The sequence below is a fragment of the Oxyura jamaicensis genome, chromosome 9 (genome assembly GCF_011077185.1).
Source record: "Oxyura jamaicensis isolate SHBP4307 breed ruddy duck chromosome 9, BPBGC_Ojam_1.0, whole genome shotgun sequence".
NCBI lineage: Eukaryota > Metazoa > Chordata > Aves > Anseriformes > Anatidae > Oxyura > Oxyura jamaicensis.
The window spans coordinates 662,299-668,352 of NC_048901.1; positions in this window are offsets into that span (position 1 = coordinate 662,299).

Genomic DNA, 6,054 nt, shown 5'->3' on the forward strand with positions numbered 1-6,054 from the left:
CCCTGCTTTTCTGAACACCGACCCGCTGCGGCGTTTTTCAAACACTGTTATTAAAACAACATTTAGGGAGTGTGCATAATTGTACAGTTAAAAGGCATGGCTGATGCCTTGCAGCCTAGAAGGTCGGAGCTGGGTAGCAGTCCCCGCCCCATAAGATGAGGGAGGAGGGAAGAGAGGGGGCCTGAAATTTGACTGAGGAGCACTAAAAAAAAAAAAAAAAAAAAAAAAAAAAAGAGAGAGAGAGAAAGCACTTGCAGGCAGACACAATGGTGGATCCACCCTGACCCAACAATTAATCTTGGGAAGAGAATGTGACCAGATAGGGTGGAAGCCAGTTCCCTGGGGAATTGGGGGGAGAAGGAGGAGGGAAAGGGGGCTGATCTCGGGCGCTAGGGTTGCTACATCTTCTCCCAGTGCTTATCTTTCAGACAGGTGAAACGCAGCCCAACCCCCTTCTCTTCTCCTCCCCAAGGCCCAGATACTGCCTGCAAGTGGGTGCTGTGGTCCCTGAGTCCTCCCAACGCCATATAAACATGCTGCCTTGGAAACTGTGTTTACAGCTGGTTCCCCTCTGCAGTCCCTGGGCACAGACACCAGGGAGTGGGGATACCCCAGATGGTGAATGGTCTGATCCTTGGCTCAGAGCTGGGGGTGCTGTGGGCTGGACATGGGACCAGGGGACCAGAAGCCCCATGCAGGCCTAAGGAAGGTGCTGGGGGACACCTGGAAGTGTGAGGCGATGCCAAGCAGGTGCAGCAGTGGTTGGTTGACTTGCAGTGACTTGGCTGGTTGGTGTGCCAAAAGCATACAGGTTGTGGCCCTTGTGCCCACCCGAGAGTCTCCCATGCTGGGAAGAGGCTGAGTGTTGTCCCTGTTTCATGTCTGTCTGGCAAAAAGGCAGGAGCAAAGCACCTGAGTCCTCTGCAGCCAGCCCAGCACCCACCCTGCTCCCAGCCCTCCAGCCAGGGTGCCTCTGCCTCCACTTGCAGACTGGAGTGAGCATTCTCCAGGAGCACACAGCCAGATGTGTGGGCAGAAGCACTTTTACATTTACTTTAGCTGGAAGTTTGGAAACTGGGGGGTTCCTTTTGAAAATAAATAAGAAAAGGAAGCCAGAGACCGAACAAGCTCTCACAAAGGATGCTGAAATGTAACAAACCTTCCTCTAATTCCCACTCTCTCCCCAGCCTGTTGTATTGTATTGCCCCAAAATTGACTCCAACAAAGTAGGAAACCAGTCTGTGTTGGGGTTAATCAGCGAATCATATGGGAACATGTATGGGCACCAAGGCCAATGTAACTGATACAGCAGAAATTGTTGTTTCCTTAGCTGGCATTTTACAGAAGAGGAAGTAGCTGTAATGCAATCCTTTTGGAGAAATCAACACTTCTCACTGCTCAAAGCTAGGAAAGGAACCAAGCCGTGTGATTAGGGTTAATTCCAGGAGGGTTAGATGCGTAGTGTCACGTGTAAGACCAACCAGATGCTCATAGATGGAACCAGGACTGGGCCCAGTTTTTTCTCCAGGATTATTTACAGCCTGTCTTACACATATGTGTCAGTGCTTGTTGCCACTTACAAACAGAGAAGTCAAACACATACTTGCATGTTTGCATGGACACTCCATTTGTTTTGCTTTACTGGCACGTAAAGCCAAGATTTCAGCATTTCAGGGCCTCATGCTGTCCACATGTGTCTGATTTCTAAGAAAAGGACATTAGTGTCACATTGATTCCTCTAATGTTCACACAAAATCATGACTTGGAAAAAAGCCTCATTTTGCATCATGCATTACAATCTATTACAATCTATGATGGGCATGCTGTTATTTGCACCCACCTCCGTTCTTGATATCAGCATTAATTAGTAGGTTAAGGCTATCCTAATTTGGCCCTGGGCAGGGTCAGTGCCTTCCAATGGTGGCCTGGGCCCAGCAGGTGACAAGGTCCCAGGCTGCAGCAGAGCCCTTAGGGCGAAGGCCAGGGGACAGCCGAGCTGGGCTGCACTCGTCTGTCCTCCTGGCTGCTTTGGGGAGGAGGTGGTGAGAGGGAAGGGGCCTTTGGCACACGTCGTGCCCGGGGTCAGCGGGACTGGAGAGAGCCCAGCACACAAATAACTGCCCTCCTTCCCTGCCCCTGCAATCCTCAGGCACAAAAGTAGGCGCAAATTATAAAAGCCTGTTCTGTGCATCAACAACAAAAAAAGCCCCCTATTCTCCCCTGACTTTGTTCTTTTGATTTTTTATAGATCAAAGGCAGGATAGAGAAAAAAAAAATTGGCAGGCGAAGATAGACATTGTTCTAGTGACAAGACGAGAGTCCTGAAAGGAGAATGCTTGCTCCATCGGAAGTGGCTGCATGGCAAAGGGAGAAACCTCACTTTTCAAGCCCCTTTGCAAGGCATTGTCTTTGGGGCTGGCGCTGCTGCCATACAGTAGGGTCCCCATGGCAACGCAACCTGCTGCTGCTGCTGCTGCTGCCCCTCTTCCAGAGTTGAAGGCACTGAAAGGCAGCTGAAGTGACTGGGCTTAAAGAGCAACAGAATAAACAATATTTTGATTCATTGGGAGAAGAGAGAGAGGCTCCCCCCCCCACACCCCGCCCCCCGACCCATGAATGCTGGCATTGTCCGTGCTTTTCTGAATCTGATTTACCATATCATAACCCCTAGGAAGAAGAAAACATCAATATCCCGAAGGAATGGAGATGTTTCTATGGAAAACCTAGGAATTTTAGTCCATAACAGATCTGGTGTAAAAATCAAAGAGATCAAAGGCGGCGCTCCCAGGAGTATAGATGCGTCTCTGAATTAAAGATGGACGATGCAGACTACAAAGTACTTTTTTTCCACTCTTATTTATTCAGGCCTCTGTTTCCTTTCAAGGGAGGCGCTGTCCCAACATCATATCTGAGCCCAGACAGTCGCCGCAAACAGTGCTCGCGAAGGGGGAGAAACGCTAAAGAAAGCAAATCATAACAACCATCCGGCCTCGCAGGATTGTTGCCATTACAAACCGGAGTGTAACAATTAATTACGAAATTGCAAAAACAAAACAAAACAAAAGAAAACCAAAACAACAACAACAACAAAAAACACAACCCTAAAAACAAAAGAAGGGTGGTGGTAGGGAGGAAGGCTCAGGCGAAGCAATTGATCCAGATGATGCAGGCTGCGGGGGCGGGGGGTTCAGAGTGATGTGATTTGGGGGGGCAGGTGCCCCCCCACTCCGGCGAGGCCCAGGACCCACAGCTCTGCCCCGCATTTTGGGTGCGGGGAGGGAGCGCGACCCCCGCGCAGTACCTGCGCCGGGCGCGGAAGCTCAGTGCGCGCAGGGGACGAGCCCGCGGACCTTGCGCGCCTGCTGAGCCCGGCGCTAGCAGACATGGCGCTGCAAGGCAGCTCCCTGGGAGGGGGCCGGGTCTCCTCGGGCCGGCAGCGGCCCTCCGAGCGGCGAAAAACAAAAGCGAGACCCCGGTGGGACGAGAGAGCTCACTCATCTGCGCGCATCTCTCTGCCGCTGCACCACGCACGGCCCCGACCCGCTGCGACATCGGCGACACGGCTCTCCCCTCGGGGAGAGGGTCACCCCTCTGCCTGCTCGCCTCCCTGCCAAGCCACCCCTGCAGAAAGGTGCAGCTCTTTCCGCCCAGACGCCCTTGGGCTTGCTTTTTTTTTTTTTTTTCCCGGGGGCTGAGAATCGCGCGGGAAGAGCCCCGTTGTATGGAGCTCAAGAAAATGAATATTGGAGAAGTCAATTAAGTTGTTTGGAAACACATGCAGAAAAAAGTGCTGGGACTAATGTTATGAAGAAAGCCAATTAAAATGGTTTGATAAGCATATGTATTAGCAACAAGTGTAGCACAGAGGTCAGAAACAACACTAAGTAAACAGAGTTGACAGAAGAGTCAATCTTTTGTGGCTGGTGCGCAGCTGTCCAGCCTCCCTTTGTCCGGGCTGAGGCTGGGTGCACGCTCCCTGCTGCCCTCTCCCCAACTCAATGCACAAAAACAGATTGGGATGTTCTGCATGCATAGGCAACATTGCAGCTCCAGTCCTCCCTTTTCTGTTCCTTCTTTAGGAGACAGGGCTCTCCAGACTTTTTTTCCTGACAGTAACAAAGCGGGGCTGTAAAACAGTTCAGAATAGGAGGGGAGAAAGAAGAGAAAGGAGTCCCCGAGGGGGAAAAAAGTGCCATGTCACGGGACAAAAGAATAGGAAGTTGAAAATAGAAATAAAACTGAAAGCAAGAATTATCTTGTTAAACAGAGGTGCTTTTTGTCCAGAGTCGTCTTTGTGAAAGTTTTTAAAGTATCACGACGTGGAACAAGTGTGTAACTCCCCACACGTACTTCAGTCAAAGATTCATGAGCTTCCGAGAGCCTTGATGGCTTATTTATGTCAGCAATTTCTGCAGCTTAAATACGTTTTAAAAAACAGATCTAGGGTTAGACGGAGTCCCGCAGACATGGCTTAAAGCGTGCGGGGCGGGCAGGGGGATTTCTCCCAGGCCAAGGAAAGGAAATGAAAAGATCAAGAAGCAACCAGCCGCTTTCTTTTCGTTTAAAGTCCCGAGCCAAGCCCCAGGCCGGGCTGTTCGCCGCCGGTCCTGTCCCCCTGCTCAAAGCCGTGCTTGGCTCAAGTGGCTCGGGATGGGGCCGGCAGCGGCACGAGAAGGGAGAGCACACAAAAGGGCCCTTTTCTGACAGAAGATGTGATGTGCCAGGGCAGGGAAAACCCAACCGGGTTGCAGCTGGGGGCTTGCACTGGGCTGGCCCCGCTGGCTCCCAGCTGGTTTGCGCCCCTCGCAAAAAGCCACCTCTCCCCTGGGAACCTCTTCCTGAGGCACCTGGAGGGAGCGATACCGCCCCTCGACCTCGGGCGAAGCCCCGTCACCGCCACCTGGAACCCTCTGCACGCCTCCCTCCTAGCCCAGGTCACTTCAGAAAGTCCGTAGTAAAAAAAAAAAAGGGGGAAACGAAAGTCAATGTGGGAGCAGTACCAAAGCCCCAAGTCGAGCAAACGCACTTTCCAAAGTCTGCTCATCTCCAACCCCTCCCCAAGGTAGGCAAAGGATGTCAAAAGTTAATCTTCGCTCGCCTTTCCGGAGAAACAGTCTTGAAGCATAACTTTGGTCAAACCGGAGCTGACAGGGAAACCTCAGGAGAAACAATCCATCTTGGCTCCCAGGGACAACACGTGTTGCCCAATGTTGCCCCAATTGCCCGCAGCATTGTCAGAGTAGCTATGCGGGAAGTGGCTGCTGCAGTCCCCTGGGAAATTGATAGCTCTTGCGCGCTTTTGATCCTGGACTCTGGTTTAGTCAAGTTTCGGTTTGGAAAAGACAAATGTGAAAGACTAAATTTTATGACTTCGGGATTTGAATATGAATCTTTGGTCTGGGCACAAGAACACAGTAACCCACTGCAAATCAGAAGGGGAAAATCATTATAGCCTGTCATTGGAGTTGTTATTCTGCCTTTGAAGTGGAGTCCAAGTGCAAACTTTTCTGATGAATCGAAGTCGTTAAATTTTAGTGCAAATGAGTTATGGCTGAGCTTCCAAAATAGTACAAATGTTTAATAAAAATCGTCTCATATGTGGCCTTTTAGAATTGTCTTGTTTCACCAGCGAAAATTAAATATGAGACGGCTCATTCCTTTCTAAATGCCATCTTCCCCGTAAACTCAATTTATTAATATTATCAATTTTCTTTTTCAAGTCTGTCATTGCCGTGATTTAAGGGGACTCCTTGTGTTAAAGCGAAGGTTTCACAATCGGAAAAAAAAAAAAAAAAAAAAAAAGGTGACTCGAGTCACGCCGCTGCGTGATTTCTGAAGCGCGTACAAACGGCCCAGGGGGCGTGCGCGCACGGTGCTGAAAACACAGGGTGCGACAAAGGCGGGCCCCAGGTGCGACAAGCCCGTGGGGTATGGGGACGGGGCGATCTCCCACCCGAGCTGGGCCCGCCGTGACCTCTCCTTGCACTTCCGAGCGCGGCACCTTCCCCGACGCTGCGCCCGTAACCCCCTCGTGCGCGGGGAGCAGCCGGGAAG